The sequence below is a fragment of the Esox lucius genome, chromosome 15, assembly GCF_011004845.1.
Source record: "Esox lucius isolate fEsoLuc1 chromosome 15, fEsoLuc1.pri, whole genome shotgun sequence".
Lineage (NCBI taxonomy): Eukaryota > Metazoa > Chordata > Actinopteri > Esociformes > Esocidae > Esox > Esox lucius.
In genome coordinates this window covers 11,239,114-11,256,623 of record NC_047583.1, presented here as the reverse complement: position 1 = coordinate 11,256,623, position 17,510 = coordinate 11,239,114, and the positions used below count along the sequence as shown (strand labels likewise).

At 39.3% G+C, this 17,510-nt stretch overlaps 1 long non-coding RNA gene across 1 annotated transcript; it reads right to left on the bottom strand.

Annotated features, from left to right (window-relative positions):
* Positions 1-307: 307 nt before the first annotated feature.
* Positions 308-17,024, bottom strand: LOC105015791. Its single transcript, XR_828403.4, has 3 exons — positions 16,719-17,024; positions 2,961-3,207; positions 308-1,349 (listed from the first exon to the last, which is right to left on the bottom strand). It is a non-coding gene; the product is annotated as an uncharacterized LOC105015791 (long non-coding RNA).
* Positions 17,025-17,510: the final 486 nt, after the last annotated feature.

Here is a 17,510-nt window from a genome sequence, read left to right as displayed (position 1 = left end):
ATACTCTCTTCATATGTGTCCTTCTCCATCGCCCTCTCATTGTTCTCTCTCAGTCCCTTTCTCTTTACATCCATCCCTCTCTCTCTCTCTCTCTCTCTCTATGTATCACCCTCAACCCTCTAAAATGAAAATGTTCTCATGTTGATTTAGAGTGTTTATTTTAAAACACTTTTATCATCATCTCTGCGTTACAGGTTCCCTGTAATTGCTGGGTATGAACTGAAAGACCTGCATAACACATAAATAAATATTTGTGTCATACAAAAGGAATGCATGTGACCGAGGTCAAGCAGAAAATAAGAAATCGAATGAATTGCCTTTATTGTGAGTACTTTTCATGGTGCCTTTTTTCTATTCATAGGCAGACCAATCAGAGACAGGCTTTTGTTCACGTTATCATGCTGTTCATTTATCTCATTGCCGGAAAGTCATGTTCTGATAACGTCATCATATCATCTGATTGTGTAATCAAACGTTATGCTACAAAATGCACTCAGTCATTTTACAAAGGAACAGACGACATTGAGGAAGAAATGGTTAGTACCCAGACTGTATTTATAGAACCTTATAAAACAACTCCAAACTCAGAACTATTAATAATATTACAACGAAAGAAACATCAAAGTGTGCGGATATGTCATTCAATTTTCCGAGGATTGGTGTCTCTTCCAGCACCTTGCATTTCTCCTTGCCTCAACTTTGGTTTGTTTTAGAAAGTGAGAGCTGGTTTTCTCTCCCATTATACTTGAGCCTGCAGCAATAGCATTCACTTCAAACAAGTGGACTCCAATCCTCTTGTTTTATTTGTTTGTTTCTCTGGAAAGTGTGAAATGTTGTTGAGCTCTCGAGGGACATTGGACTTGGTCTATGGTGAGGATCTCCAGGCACGACAGTCAGTGACTTAGCTAAGCCAGCCAGGCACCGAGTAAGGGGATGGGTTCTCATTTAGCCAGGCATTGCTGCTCTTGTTTGTGGTTGTCCCTGACAGCGTCGGCGACTCCAGTCCAAAGCACCTGTGTTTGCTCTCTAGCTTTCCTCCAATCTGCTGGAAAAAGGCTGTGAGCATGTGACATGGCCAGCAGATAGACTGGGCACCATGGGAATACAAGCCAAAGCTTTTAGAACAGTTAATCATTAACGGTGCCTTTCTTTTGTCCCTATTCAGTGCCGTCTGACACACTTTGATATTTCATAGATGCAGACAAGGTCGGATACAGACATAGCCAGGTAGACAAGCAGAGAACACAGTGCCTCTATGATCTGAGGTGATGAAGGGTGAAGGTCGAAGGCAAAACTCCATCCATCCCATTGGTCCCCTTTCATGCATGAGTCAAGGAAGGCCGTCTTATCTGTAGTGGATAAAGAAAAAATAACACAAGAGATTATCTACAACAAAACACCTTTGCTATAGCATATTTCAAAAAAGCAGCTGCAATTGTTTTCCTCATCAAATACAAAACTGTTACAGGCAGTCAGTGCATTGTTACTGAGCTTTCAGCATGTACAGAAGCACCAGAAACATAAAACAGTATTGTAAACTTTATATATATATATATATATATATATGTGTGTGTGTGTTTTATTTTGATAGAATCTAATCAGGACCACCTATTTTTTTGTCAAGCATGGGGCCTGATTGAAATGATGACCATGAACAGAACAAGTCATTCAAGGTTTAGTCCTGTTTTACCAGTTAATTAAAGGTTCCTATTCTTGGTTTGTTCCCTAGTTCATGATGTGAATGAGAAGTCCAGGGCTCATTTTATTCCTGTCAATGTGATCTTTACTGCAGAAGGGGGAAGCATGAACTAGCTTTCAGAAAAGCCCGGCTATCTTAGAGAAAAATAAAGTCTACACAGCCTCATTCCTATAACCCACTAAAAGGGCCAGCGACAGTTCTTATCTCCCATTTGCCTTAACTTGCCGATGGTTTTCTAAAGAGTTTGTCTTGTTCCATGTACCCCAACCCCCAATGCCAATAACACTGAATGAGCTGGGAGAGAGTTGTGGAAGCTCAAGAGTTTGAAGCTGAAAATATAGCCAAGCGGAAGTGAACAAACTGGGTGCCATATGTAGGGTATTTTGCAAGTCGAGTCAATCATTAACATGGAGTATTCAAAGATATCGCCCTTCTCCTAGACAGAAGTCAGAGATAAATGGAAGTTTGTGTTTTCAGGAGCAGGGTGAAGCAGGAACTAAAAGTGATTGGGACTGCGGCAGAGAAAAAGAGTTATGAGTTTTGTTTTGTTTTGTGGTGAAGAAGTGTTTTCATGACAATCAAACACAAACATATTCTTTGTCTCATCAGCAATTTGGTCTAGGTGAAAGAGAGTGCTTGTATTAATGGTGGCTTTATAAAGCGCTGCATCGCACCATTGATGTTGTTGCTTCACTGAAAGGCTTTTACCGCCACCCGTCACATCTCATGTGTTTTGACATGTATGGCACACTAAATGAACATTTCCACTGTCATAGAAATAATAGTTTCATATTCTCTTATCCATATTGTTAGTTTTATATTGGTAGTCTCTTTCCATTTGTTTCCATTCACTTGCACTATGCTTTGTTTGTAACGCCTGTATGAACGTCACACAGCCTGAATCCTGCCAGTATCTGTGTTGTCTTCCATGGCCAGTTTATTTGCTCACCCTGGCCACCAACGATAAGGCCCATCAGGTTCCCCTCTCAACAGCTCACCACCTTTCCTGACCACAATCATCCACTCTCCACTGAATCGTCTAAATACATTAGCATTGTTGTTACCCGAACAAAAAAAATTTACGCAGAAAATAAAGGTTCAAAAAAGATGACCATAAATCTTGTGCGGCTTCACCCACCAGGAAATAAATTGGGTTGAGCTGATTCAAAGGGTGGCTTAACAACTGTACGGTTCAAACAAAGGTTCCACTTTCAGAAGGGCAGGTAGGAGATGAATGGCTTAGCAAACATAGCTGACATACCTGGCGAGTGCCATGGGGCGGTAACAGCAAAGCCCAACACTGAAAGGACATTGTGTGTGGCAGTCAGATCCATCTACTTCTTAGGTCCGAACCAGTGTAGCCTCCTCTCCTCGTTATCCTTCCGTACTCTGATGCCTCCTCTCTTCCGTATGCCTTCTCTCTGGAGGCACCCTGATCTTGCCATGGCCGTGGACCCCAACTCCCCCCAGCACAGCCCTATTAGAGAGAGACAGTGGGGGCCGAGAGCCTCCATAAACCCATGTTCCCATCATTATTTGTTCATGCGGTCATGGTTCTGCTCTGATCCGCCCTCAGAGACCCAGCATGATGGACTTCAGAGCCAATCAACTATGCTGCATGTGTCGATAATCATGGGATTGTCACATTGAATTAGCAAAGCCATTAGAACATTCAATTTCATCCAGTCACATCAAAGAACATGTTGGCTATTGTAAAGAGGAGTCTCACAGGTTACATGTAGGTAGCATGCACTGTATGTGCATTTGATGGTTGAAGACTTACATACCAATGTGTATAATGTTTTAGTAATAATCTGATATATACCCATATTGTATATCCAGCTGTAAAAATAACATTGGTTTTGGTATTGCCAAAAAAGAGAGAACATTGTTTAATAGAGATAAGTTATTATTTTCCCAAGAGACAGTGGACTTAGGACTGTGGGAGAAAGAGCTAACGCCTCTCAATGTTTAGTAGTGAGTGTTGGTACACGGCTATAGTAAAACACCCAGGAATGTTTAGCTAACTCTCCCACCACATTCAAGCATGTGTGTCAAAGGTGTTTGCAGGGTGTTGACACCTCCACATAGTGAGAGAGGTAGTCATGTGAATACAACCAGTGGACTGCTTGTGTTAAGTGCTCAGTGTGTTTAACGGACCCAACGCAAAGAGGCACAGCATTAACACTCAAAAATACCCAAACACCAACCAAAGGTGCTACACAATAAGCACGCTAGCATAAAACTAATGAGTATACTGAACATTATATACTGACATTTCTGAATTGATATCATGCCTGGTAATTCATCTTTATAAATAGATTGAAACATAAGAGATTCGTAATGGGAGATATAACTTGAATAAACTTAACTAAAACTAACAACGGAGAAATTGATGGATGAATGCATATTGCATACAAATTATAGTCTGAGGACACTCAACCAACTGAAGGTAGGGAATTTGCATAACGGACCTAGAGTTTATTTGAATGATGCTCTTCTGACAACCAATTCATCAACGTCACATATATAATACTGCACTGCACTGTTTAACTGTCTTTAGATTATATTTATAAAAGTAAAAAATGTGCCTATTTATTTTTAACTTAAATATTAAATATTAGTTCAAATTATGTTCTATTACCTTTCTGTGTGCTGTATTTCTGGAATTCAAGTTTTTTTTTTTTCACAATTATAGTAAAATGTCATTGTTTATAATTTTTATTTAAACTGACAAATTATTGATAAAATGCTGACTGTAATTATTCCTTAAATGCTGACTGTAATTATTCTCCTCTAATGAAATTAATGTAACACTGGCACGGAAACTGTTATTACTTTCTTTCTATATAAATAATTGCATTTATATAATGCTAAAAATTGCCTTTGTTTTTGGGAAATGTAAATAGTAAATAATTCAACAGAATATGTGTAAAAAGCACTGTCAAGGAGGTAATTCAAGTTTAAAGGCAATTCATTATTTATCTGCTTCTTAACTGTATTACTATGTACTTACCTAAACAAGCAAAACTTAAATTCTGTAGATTCAGTTGTTATTTGATATTTTTTAATTGATATTTTGCTATATGAGGTATAAAGAATTGTATTTATCAATATTTTACTAAGCAGTTAAATTAACAATCTTGTTGTGGTTATAGAAATGTCGAGCAACATTGACACACATTGTAATTTAATTCCGTTATTATTACACTTTGTTACATGCAATTTTTCATTTTACTTTTATTTTGCCAATTTAACAATCTCGATCCACAACAAACCACAATTTTAGATAACAAATAATAATATTTTTTATATTATTCATAATGTTTAATCAAAATGATGTGCAGTTATTTGAAGAGAAAAAGTATATAATTAAAATGTTGTCAGATACCATTGAAATGTCTGTCCGCTAAAATCCCTGTCCATAAGCATACAACAGCTAAACTAATATTGCCAATAAAACATGCATTTCTAAATACATTCGGTGCAAAGAGCCATCCCCTCAATCGACTTCAAGCAAAGATAACCTGTTCTCCGGTCTGGGTTGTCGAACGAGCAGCCAATGACTGTTCTTTCTGTTTCTGGCCACCCACTATGAGCTTCAGGGCCTGATATTTGACATCTGTGACTGTAGCCTCTTGGCTTCAGACAAGCATACAGGTGATAAAAGACACATTGCATGTCAGTTGACCTGAAGCATCATAACATCAACACTGAGTGAGTCCCTGGAGTGCCCTTTGGCGAGCCACAGGTCAACAGTGCTTGGGGTAATTGAAGGAGTGTTGTAAGTTTCATCTTGTGTGACTCATCGGCTCTTTCCCCATATTTGAATGCTGGGAGATTGTGAGTTCTGCGGAGCCCCAAACCGATGTTCTCAGAACTAATAAATTACCTGGCCACAGACAACTTTAAGCAGTGTTGAAATGCCTTAAACTGAGCTTTATTTCAGGGTCAGTGGAGCATGAAGCTGAGAGGACTGCCAAACCCAGCACCCGCCCACCCCACAGGCTGATGCCACTCTGCTCACACAACCCAGTAAGACACCTATTTATCCTCCCATACCTGAGCTTTGACATGCTTACTAACCAATCAGAGGCACAACAACTGCCAAGCTGCTCGCTCACAACCAAAACAAGCACTTACTGTTTCTTAATGACGAAGCTCTCTTTGTTAACAACCAAGCTACTGTACATTTGTTTTGTGTTTTATATTTGATCTGATTTGAACAATAACCACTTATTTAAAAAGATATGTGTCTTTCGACATTCAGCTCCACTTCCACCTTGTCCTATTGTTCATTATGGAGCAGCCATTAGCAGATCTGTTTGAAACACAATATGTTTGTCATTGCCCATTCTTTCAGTGAGATAGTCTGGTGTCCATTGTGTCCCTTATCATGCCGTCCCTCTGAATTAATCCATGTGCAAAATGCTTCACAAAAACGACAAGGTAATGACAATAAGGGCGTACAAAATTGCAACAACCTGGCAAAGTTAAGTGTGACATTCAATCACTGACAACAAGTTCCATTCGAAACACTTGCTGCATTTACAAATTCAATACAATAACAGAGTAAATGCTGGTCTGTGAAATAAATTAAAGCGTGGTCAGACTGTCCATTATTAAATAGATTTTCTCTTGCAGTGGCCAGAATACACTCTAGATGCTCCAGCTGAAGAGTAGGGGTGATCCAAGCATTCTGACCTCAACATAGCAGTCAAGCATACAAACTAACTGGCTGAAATTGACAATCTTGCAAGTTGCTTTTAGATTAAAAAAAAAAAAGGGAGGAGAACCCTCCTCACACTTACCAGTTGACTTTTAATGTTATCTTGAGAGTTAATGACTGTAACTGCATTACTGTTAAATTGTACAACACATTGGAGTCAATGTTTACTGAAAACCGTCAAAACAACTGGATTGGTAGTTCATTTGTAAATTAATCAACTATTTTGCAGACAGCTCTGGCCACTGAATTGATTGCCAACATAAATGAGCAAATGCATCCAATGTTCTAGGGCATTGGGGTCCCCACCATCCTCTCAGCCACTAGGCCTGACCACCCAAAGGGCGTGTGACATTTAAGCCTTAGTGGTGGGGGATGGGTGTGTACGAGTGTATGCATGTGTGTGTATGACATCAGAAGATTTGCAAGAAACGTGTATTATTATTTAAAGTGTGTACATGCACTGTACTTTGAATATGAATGCATACACACACACACGCATGCACTCAAAATCAAAAAAGTTAATTTTCTGAAGAAAATGTGGTGTACTTGCTAACGTTTTTTTTTTTAAGTATTTATGGATTTTAAATACATACACTTTAGTGAGGATAGTCTTAACAATTTAAAGTAGGTTTCCGTCTCTAACTTGAACAGTGTTATTTGGTACTTGATGGCATCTTATGCAAATCAATACAGAGTAGTTATAAATTATAAAAGCATTAAAGAATTTGAATTTGGATAGCCCGAAAACATCAATGTGAACATTGATCTGGTGTCTCCAGCTATAAACAGCCCAGGGCTAACTGTTGTTTTAATGTTTGCAGCTGATTTTACCAATTTAGGTAATAATTAAATAAATAAATAAATAAATAAAATATATGTTGGGTTTTTTGATAGCTTTAACAGTAAAAAAGGAAATTCAGTAGGTGTAGAATTTTACTGTTACAGAGTTATGGTGTTTGCCTCTAATAGGCAAATGTAGGCACAATCGATTTGATTAAAGGAGCAATAAAATGATCTATAAATCTATCTCTATAAATAAGGGTTTCCATTTTCTTTATGTTTGCTGTTTAAAGTTTGATTGGAAGCAGTGGCCCTGTGAATATCTATCTACAATGGTTGCTATTTATACTAATGTAAATACACAAAACATAAATAGTTACAAACAGTGTTAGTGTTAAAGGGTAAAAGAGTAACATATAGAAAATGTCCCCTGTTGAAATCCATTTAATTATTGTTATAATACAAAAATTATAAATGCTACCCAAACTACTTCTCAAACAATGTTGGGCAAGGCCGTGCAGTTAAAAGTTGGTTTTGCATTAATTGGTTAAATATTCAAAGCTGTATACAAATGTATAGATTTATGCATTGCTTTGCATAAAATAATTATTTAACATGCTCATAATAATAATATGAGCATGTAAAGGATCTAGTCATGCCTTAACTTCAACAAGCACACCTTGAAAAATTGTTATGATAGCTCCAGTAATCCTCAACCTTAAACAAGCACACCCAACTAACACATGCTAACAAAACAAGCAGAGCATGGATTCTGCTCTCATCTTGTCAATTGGCTATATTTGCTCTGTCTTACTCCAGTTGGCATTAGGTAATTCAGTGGCGGCATCTATTAAGGGCTGCATCCAATACTGTGTACAATATTCAGCAATAGGTTATAAACGAACGTCTTGGTCAACACTGGAGACTGAAAAACAATGCGGAAATGCGCTGTGTGTTTGAGCTGCATGTCCTCCGTGTCTGAGCTCTGATCTGTATGAACTATCCGCATGCAGTATTATGTAGGCCTATGTGAGCGGTCTCGTTGTCGTATCCTGTGCTTGACTTGTGCTGCCTCCTTTCTGCAGAGAAGAGGGGTCGTGTGTTAATACCCCCCCGGCACACCAACCCGCCAACCACCGACAACTGTTTATGAAAGAGAGAGGGGTTCAAGCCATAAACGACGGCACATGCTAAGGTGAACCTTAGCCGGCGAGATACATGGGCCGTAGCACATTCAATAAGACGGCAACACCGTGGCAGGCAGAATGTAGGCAGATAAATTACTATACAGTACAGCGTACAATGGGAATTAAAAGTATAGGCCAGCTGGCCTCTTATCTGGCCAGGGCGAAGAAACTCCGCAACAAAAGGAGGCCTAAGACTAAGAGGCTTGATGCATGGGAAAGCCATCGGACGGCCATTGTGGCTGCCCTTCTGCTGAGCAAATAGTCCAAACTGTTCATTCCCCATCTCCCATTCTCTCTGCGGTACATTGTTTGTGTCCTTGCATTTCATTCTGACTGGGGAAGATTGCTCTCAGGGCCAGTGAGCAAACAGTCCAGAATAGAGCCGGCTATCTCCCGCCGTTCCCAGGAGAACTAGCATTTTTATTTCAGCTCCAAGCTGTCAAAGGATTGGAGAGTTTATGTCAGGATCCTGAATTAATTGCTTTAAGCTGAGGGGGTGGGCAAAGGCGTTTTATCCCAAAATGCTCGGTAAAATGTTTTTTACCAATTATGCGGCCCCTCCCTGCTACGTCGGCTTTCAGCTGCCAAGCTTTTGGTATTGGATACATACAGGAAGGATGGATTTCTGAAACACAAATGTGTTTAGTTGTTGTAATGCAAGCACAATGGTTTGAATAGTGATGGGCCAGCGTCTGTCGAGGATTTGGCGTTATGGGACCGAATTGAAAAGTTTCTGTTTATTTTTATTTTCTCTACAATGATGATGATGATAGGTTGGCCACATGAGCCAGGCTTGGCAAAGAATGGGCCAAGCTTGCAAATGCCTCCATAAAACATATTTGGTCCAGCATTTGGTGGAATGGGATGTAAAACATGAAACCTCTGTCAGAACAGCCAACATGACCTTAGCACCTTCTGTCACCCAGAAGATCGTCCCAAATCACTGCTTGCTTATCAACTACATATTGGACATTTTGAATCTCTTTCACTGTCGTCCGAAATGTCTTGTTATAATGGCAGCAAAAATGTATGCGCTGATCAAGTCTAATCATTAAAACTAAAACACTTATTCAAATCTCTGTGAAAGGCTGGTATGCAGTTGATTCAGGAAATACATCAGAAATATTTCACTCTACCACATGATGCTCTTTGTGTGGATTTCTCTTTTGCAAACTAGTATCAATCTACCTAGTAGTCTACGTTGGCTCACTCTTCATTATTTAACAAAACACTGAATTTGAATATATTTTTTTAGTGTAACAGTCTCTGAAATAATTATCTCAAGCAAGCCCCGAGAAACAGCAACTCTAACGGTAACCAATATTTTCAGAAGAATACTGATACTGACAGCAATTCTTTCTCTCTTTGGTATAATCTGTACAAAGGCTTCTTGGCGCTGTTGCACATAGAAAAATTAAAGCCATCCATTCATACATCTAGATGGCTGAATTCTTACACTTACTGGCAGGATATTAAATCCCACTTCAGGCTATGTCACTGTCAGCAGTGAACAGGCGATGGGTTAAATAGCGTGTATCAGGGGAATACATACAGCTCTTGTCTTTAATGGTAATCTGCTCAACTGCTCTATAGACATCAACCAGCTTTCCAGGACCCTTCAGCTGAGCATCGGCCTGTACGTGATAAATGACATGGCCATTTATATGGGATTAAATTGTGGATTAATTTAATTCAAGTCAGGGTATATGAATTCATTAAAATGGCTGACAGTGGCGCCATACATGGACGGAATTTAATTAGGATCCTCTGAGGACACCTCTATAAGGCATGGGACCATGTTTAAAATTGAGTTTTATAAAGACAGGGAAGTAATTCTTCAGATCTTGGATTTTGGATTGACAATGATTTTTACACACATTTTACAGTTTATTACTGTTGATTGGTTATTATTACCTTTATTTGAAATGAAATAAGGCTTTTGGTGGGAACGAGAGAAAGGGGTTGATAGCTTTAAAGGGGTGATATAACCTATGCCTGTTTAACAATTCATAGACCAGGAACAGTCCTCTGTACTACCTGGTAGGAAGAATAAATTCACAACCTAACACAGATTTAGCCTTCACTCATATGGTATTAAAATAAGCACATTATTTGAATGTCAGTGATTCTCATGAATGTTGAAATGGCGGGCTGCCTGACAAGCAGAGGCAATGTCAAGTTGAGTAGTTAGATTCAACTTGGAGGTAGATTACAGAATTCACCCCTGCTAAACATTCTTTCCCCACATTCAATAGATTGGACCAGTCCCATTGTAAGATAGCCTATCACACCAAACATGTCAGCATAGGAAAAAATATGACAGAGGAAATATTACGTAGTTTGTTATTCAGAGTAGAGCATTGGGGGCCACGAGGCTTGTTTGCTTTTGCTGAAAGAGGAGATTGGTTTAGGGTTTAAATGAATCGCTGGCACACTGCGTTTATAGGTTTCATTAACTTTTAATGAGTTGTGTGTCCTTCGCTGTGACTGGCCAGTGACGCTTAGGCCTCAGTTCACCAGGATCGGAGGTGGGGTGAGGAGGAAGGTTGGCAGCCATGCCAGGGACAAACAGAGGAAAAAGGTAATAAAAGATGGTCTGGGTCCATGACAGAGAAACCTTCAGATAGACATCCATCATTACAGCTAGAGTCTAAATCTAAAACCCCACTCAAGCCTCAGGGGGAATAAAGGAACCATGTCGGATCAATCACACCTGAGCAGGAATCTCTTTACCACAGCCGAATGACATAGCACTTCACGGTGGCTTTGCCAACACAGTTTGCTCTCAAAGACTCACATCAAACCCACTGGGAAATATGACTGAGGCATGCTCTATAACGCTACTGAAAAAATCCTCTGGAAGCAGTTAAATACCAAAAGACACATTCAAAATACCTTCATTTTGAACCTGGCTATACGTAGATTCATATTTTGGAATCCTGTAATCTTTATTTAATATGCATTCTGCAGCTTGGTTGCTCAGCTAAGAGATGTACTAGTTCCAAGTCAAAATGTGATGTACTAGTTCCTAGACATCTGTCCAAATGTCCTGAATGTCTAGAATTGCCTTGAAAGCCAGTAGCTTGCTAGGGAATTATTGACAGGAAAGGTGTATGGTGTACACGCATAATATATTCACAAGCATATACTTCTTTCTATTTTAACTCTATACCAAAACATAACTCTTAACAACTTGGAAGTAACTTAAGATTAACCCACTGAAAATCAGGATTTACTTTCACATTCATTAATTATTCATTTATCTGTGCACATATTTTTTCACTCACTTGATCAATAGATGTACAGCAGTTATACTTTCACTTCACCAACAGACATTTATCCCCGCCAGACAAATGTCAAACACTCAAGTGAGACTGTGAGATGTTGTTGTGATCCCAGACTTATTATCTTGCAACAGGCTTCCTGAGCTTCGTTTATCTCCTTTAGAAGCTAATCTTCCCTCCAATCCTCTTTTCAGTATCTTCTCCTCCGGAGACCACGGCCTTGCCCATCATCTTCTAACGCTCTATGCAACAAAAATTAACACTTGTACTTTTTTGTTTGTATTCTTCCTATTATCATATTCATCCAGGAGGCTGTGCATTCTTTCTTGGTCATTACTTTGTATCTACCTCACTGCAAACATTTTCATATGGCTTTTCCGTCAATATGGGCTAATTTATTTCCTAAATTGACCTACGGTGCCTGCTATAGGTGGACAAGCACCGACAATCTATCCACTCTGAGGAATACAAAAGCAATGGGGGGCTGAGAGGCACCACGTCCTGCCCTGAATAGGTTGTCTTCAGGTCAGTGCTTGTCCCGACAGCTGCTGCCTCAGTGCAGTCAATGGGCATTGTTGACTGGCCTCTCTGTGACATCAGCGCGGTCCTGTGTGTGGGGAGGTGTGGACCACACGGCCACGCGGCCCGGCTGAGGGTGAGAGGAATCCGAGGCCTGGAATGTCACACTGCCACGTTACCGAGGTACAGACACATACCAGTCACCAGCTGTGTTCTTACGCTGTCCATCTCAGTCTCTGCCTTCTTTACCTTGTGACCTCTACCTGCTCGGCTCTGCTGGGTGAAATACGACTGAATGTGTATGAGAACAGCAGTGGTCCGAAATCGGCAGTGGTCACAAAGTGCTTTTACAGATACCCAGACTGAAACCCCAAAGAACAAGCAACGACAGAGTTGATGCCAGGTGGCTAGTTTAAACTCCCCAGTATGGTCGAAACTTAGGAAGAAACCTAGAGAGGAACCAGACTCTGGTGGGGGGTGAGGGTGGGCAGTCCTCTTCTAGCTGTGCCAAGTGATGTTTATAATAGTGCATGACCTTTTGGTTCACGTCAGTGTTTTTGCATTTTCAAATAACAAGCAAGTGAATAAATGCATGTGGGCTCTGTCCAGAGTCTTTAAACGGAATGCAGGTCAGCTGACAATTCTCAGACAATGGTGAGTACAGTCAGTTAAGTGTTAATAGGAGAGGTGTGTGCTGAAGAGTGGAGAGACAGAACAGAAAAATTAGTCCAGTGTCATCAGGTAAATAGGAGAGAGCTGTATGTATTGTATGGTGCAGAGGCATGGACCAAAGTGTGTGTCGAAAAGAGGGGTACGGAGAGGATAGTGAGTTAGATGGAGTGGGAACAGAGATGAGAGTGAGTAGGATGGAGAGATAGGTGTTTCAGATAAAGTCTGTGGTAGAATTGGTGGAGAGATGAGAACATGACATGATTCAGCTAATTGCTGATGGTTATCGGTGAGGATGGGATACTTCCCCTTGCCCTAGCCATGCTGAAACAGTGTCAGCTGTTGAATGCAGTAGCAACAGGGAGTGGAGTGGGAATTTATTCTCTTTTCAATGTTAGGGTATGAAAATACAGTCGAAATGTCTACTACAAAGTGGAACGGCTTCTGAGTCAGGCAGAGATGGTTTACAATTTTCACGCAATTTTCTGACAACAATATGTGTTCTTTCCGTTTAACAAATTGTATTTACTTAGTAATTTCGTTATGAATAGCTAAATAAATTGAAATAGCCTAGGTAAAAGCAATTTGAATAAACACACAATGTGTACAGACGCCAAATTAAACACTTACGGGAAAACTTGGACATGCATTTAAATTGTATTAGGTGTCCCTTCTCGTTTCTTCTTCTGAATAAATGTTACACCAAATTAGAAATATTGTAAGAAATAAACCTGCAACTTTATATAATTCCTATTATAAATAAAAACGAAAACATGAACGAATGTTTTGTCTAACATGTTGTTTTGCCACCCATCGACTGTAAAGTGTGAAATTAGTCAATTCAAAATGCTTACAAGCAAAGATCATTAAATCAATATGTTGTCTGTGGTTGTCAAAAATCCATTATCAACGTTTAGCAATACTGACTGTTATTTTTTTGTTTGTTTGTTTTGCGACTCTTGTTAGTTTATGGTCAGTTGATTATGTAATTTTATTTCAAAGCAGCGATCACAATATTTTACATGAATAATAATAATAATAGTACCACTGATAATAATAATCACAATCATAATAGTTCCAGAAGAAAAATATTTGTTTGCGTCGCCAGGTGACCTGGGTGGGCGGGGTTTACACATTTTGGTACTAAAGTGATATCTCCACGCGTGCAGAATCCGAAGCAATTAGAATTTGCTAAGTCTTAACCGCCGTTTTTTTTCAAATAAATCTGTTTAACTATCGGTCTTCATAATGCATAGGCGTAGGTGTTTTAAATGCTAAATATATGCATTTCACGTGAATACGATAAATTAGCACGATTGCATTGAAATGTAATTCCAACAATTTCACCTATTTAGAAGAATTGCTACTAATAGTAGCGTTAATTGAAGCAAAATGGGCGCACACGAAGCGTAAATCCTGAGGAGCAAGGACCAACTGACTGCTAAAAAACCATGGGTGGCTTTTAGTTTGACTTTGTTGTCCTTTAATATACTGTGGGATAGCAGTTTCCCTTGCTAAAATATGGGATTAGGAGTATTTCGCGTGAAAGAGGAGTTAAATCGGGGTAGTGTGGACGGTCCCACCCCTGCAATAGGCTAAAACAGAATTACAGCTTGTTAGACTGGTGTCCCGCTATCACCCGGGAGACCGTTCTACTTGGGTGTTCCAGTCCTTGGTGTTGACAGCAGAGCTACTGGAGGCCACTAGTTTTCAGTGAGAATATAGGGCCAGAATTCCCCATCAAAACACACGGTGTTATTGTAGGTAGTCCATGGGCGTGCTATGTAATGCAAAATGTAATTATTCATTTCAACTGATTCGATTTTGGTTCCTAAACAATTTCAACGATGGGGATTGGGATTAACAAGAGTCATACTCCAGGCACAACCCTATTTGTTTTTTAAAATAAAAACCAATTTCAAACATGTTTTAAAACGTAGCCCATCATGGATTTAATGTCGCTTCAAAGCTTAGATCTGTATGCCGTAAATTGATTTATTCTATGCCATGGAAAACCTTATTAAACCTATTTTATTTAAAAATTGGGATAATAAAAAGGCAAACATGAGGATAGATAAAACATCAGCAACTCCAGCGTCAGAGTCTAGAGTCGAGCGTGAATTGCAGGGAGAATGTCATTCAAATTTGACCACAACTTGTTCTAGGAATTCACTTGGTCTAGAGAAATGCCATTGGTTCCTTGTAAGAGTCAAACTAATCTTGAAATATGCAAATAGGACGACTGGGTAGTGGTAAGAAATGTAATTAAATTGGTTTACCAAAGTAAAGGGATCAACAAGCTGGACTATCGCTTATTTTGTTTCTATAACAACAGTGAAGGGGTTGCCTGTGCTGGTGCTCCCAGGCCCTTTTAGAGGTTTCTCTCTGTGCTGACATTTGAAATCCCTTTAGGTGAGTGGGTGTGGGTGTGTGTGTGTTTTGCCATTTTCGTACATACTTAAATGTAGGCCTTCATACATGCTTCTCTACGATACTAAAGGGTTTCCACCATGCAGCCTTAGATGGATAGATATAATTGGATGATGTCGGCCTGATTTCAGAGTCATAAGCTATAATGCACTTTGAGATAGACACTTCTCCAGTGCAGATTGTAGCGGGTTACCTTTGAACAACGGTTCCAAAAAGGCCATTCCCAATTCACTCCGTCATAGAGAAGGCTTGACAGGGGTTATCCCCTCCATCAAAGTCGCGGAGTAGAAGAGTTTTGGCATACGCTCGAATAATAAGGGTAATGAGTGTTTTCGAGGGCTTTTGCTCCTAGTGAGAATGATATTGGATAAGAATTAATTATTGAAAAACGGTCCCTAGTGTTTTGGGCTCATTATCCGTTTTTATCTAAACAACTTTTACAATTACAGTTATCTGTATACAATGGTGGATATTCCTTTTCATACAGTAAGCCTATTATGCTCGTATTATTATTATCAGTTATTATATTAATAACTCGCATTATTATTATCACCTAATAATAGGCTATTGGCCTATAGCCTATTATTAGGTATATAGCCTATTAAATATATATTTGTATTGTTTATTATATTATGATTACGCTTAGTTTATCATTAGAAGTTCATTTGTAATGGGTATCATTAATAAGATGATGAAGATAAAGAAGATGTGTTTTAGCTAATCAATGGAAGATAAAATATGTTGATATTTAGAATTCCACATAGACTGGTGATTTAAGTGATGGAATTATTCTTCACCAGCAACACATATACATGGTTTTATTTTTCGATCATTCTCAAAGGAAAGACAATCTAACATAGTTTGTTGTTAATTCTATTAAATTCTAAAACCTGGAGCCAATAAAAATCCTCAAAAACAGATAGGAAAGATTATAATGATATGCTATATACCGGGGTGGAAATGAACCTATTCCGAAAGCCAGAGGATTGTAGCCTACTTTTTAGACAGGACTAGTAAAATGCTGTTACTTCAAATATGCATTGCACAGATTTAGGACTCCAGGCTAGTAAAACTGGTAACATGCTATTCAAAGGCTAACATTTGAATGATTAAGCGACATCATAACAGAGATCCATGTGCAATAGAGCAAGTGCTCTTTTCATGGTACCAGTGAAAGCTGTCAGCTGCAAGGCTCCTTGACAAGCCACAGACATGCACTGAACGAAGAGGCAACCTCTATCAGAGAACTTGCAAAGCTTTTGAACAATCCATTGTCATGTGAAATCCAATACGGCCTGCTCGAGGACTTTTCTCAAGCCTGCGCTCAGTTCTTATCTAGCTTACCTAGGCGAATAACGTATCACACTTATCAACGATTGAATTGAAATAAAGTTAGGAAATATACAATAAAATGTCCATACCTGTGCAATACTGTCGATGCTTATTGGCAATAGCCTATCGGAGCCCATTGTGGAACCTCGCCTTTCAGCCTTCTGCAAAGGGCTGGAGACATCACTGCATTTATTTGAGCTCAAACTCTGTCACTGTTGACTTTAGCACAAAGCAAAGATTTCACTGCCTCGCTAGTTTAAAAAAAACGATTATTTTACCGCGATATCGATCAGTGTGCTATAAAAAAAGTCAGCTTAGCGTTATGTCTAAAATGAAGAGAACGAAATGTAATGTCTATGTAAATTTACAGAGCGGTGACGTCCTATTCTAAGTTTATACTCCTGCAATTTGGTTGTGCATGCACACTTCCTATGTTGTGGGCATAGCCTCCACTCCATTGTTTACTGTCTTTGTTTATTCGCAGATCACGGCTGTTTAAAGTACGATTTGTGAGAGGAACTGGAGAATAAACGCACCCTTTACGTGTTCAGAAGTTGAACCGCTGTCCTATCTGGCAAGAGGACAAACTTGTCCTCTCGGCATCCTCTTGGATATGAAAGCACTCCGGCTGGGGCTTGGTATCCATCGTTTTAAGTAAAAGAATGGGCATCTTGCCGTGTTGGGAGTGTGAGGATTTTGATTCATTTTGACTACAATATCTTATCTTCAGGTTTATTTGAGATGGGATCTGAGTAGTCTGAAAGTACAATGGCTTAGTGATACAAAACAAAGCAGGTAGAGCATCACAGTCAGTAGACTTTGTTCTCAAATCAGCCTCCTTTTCCCCAACTATTCTCTGAAGCCATGGGACACTTATGTCA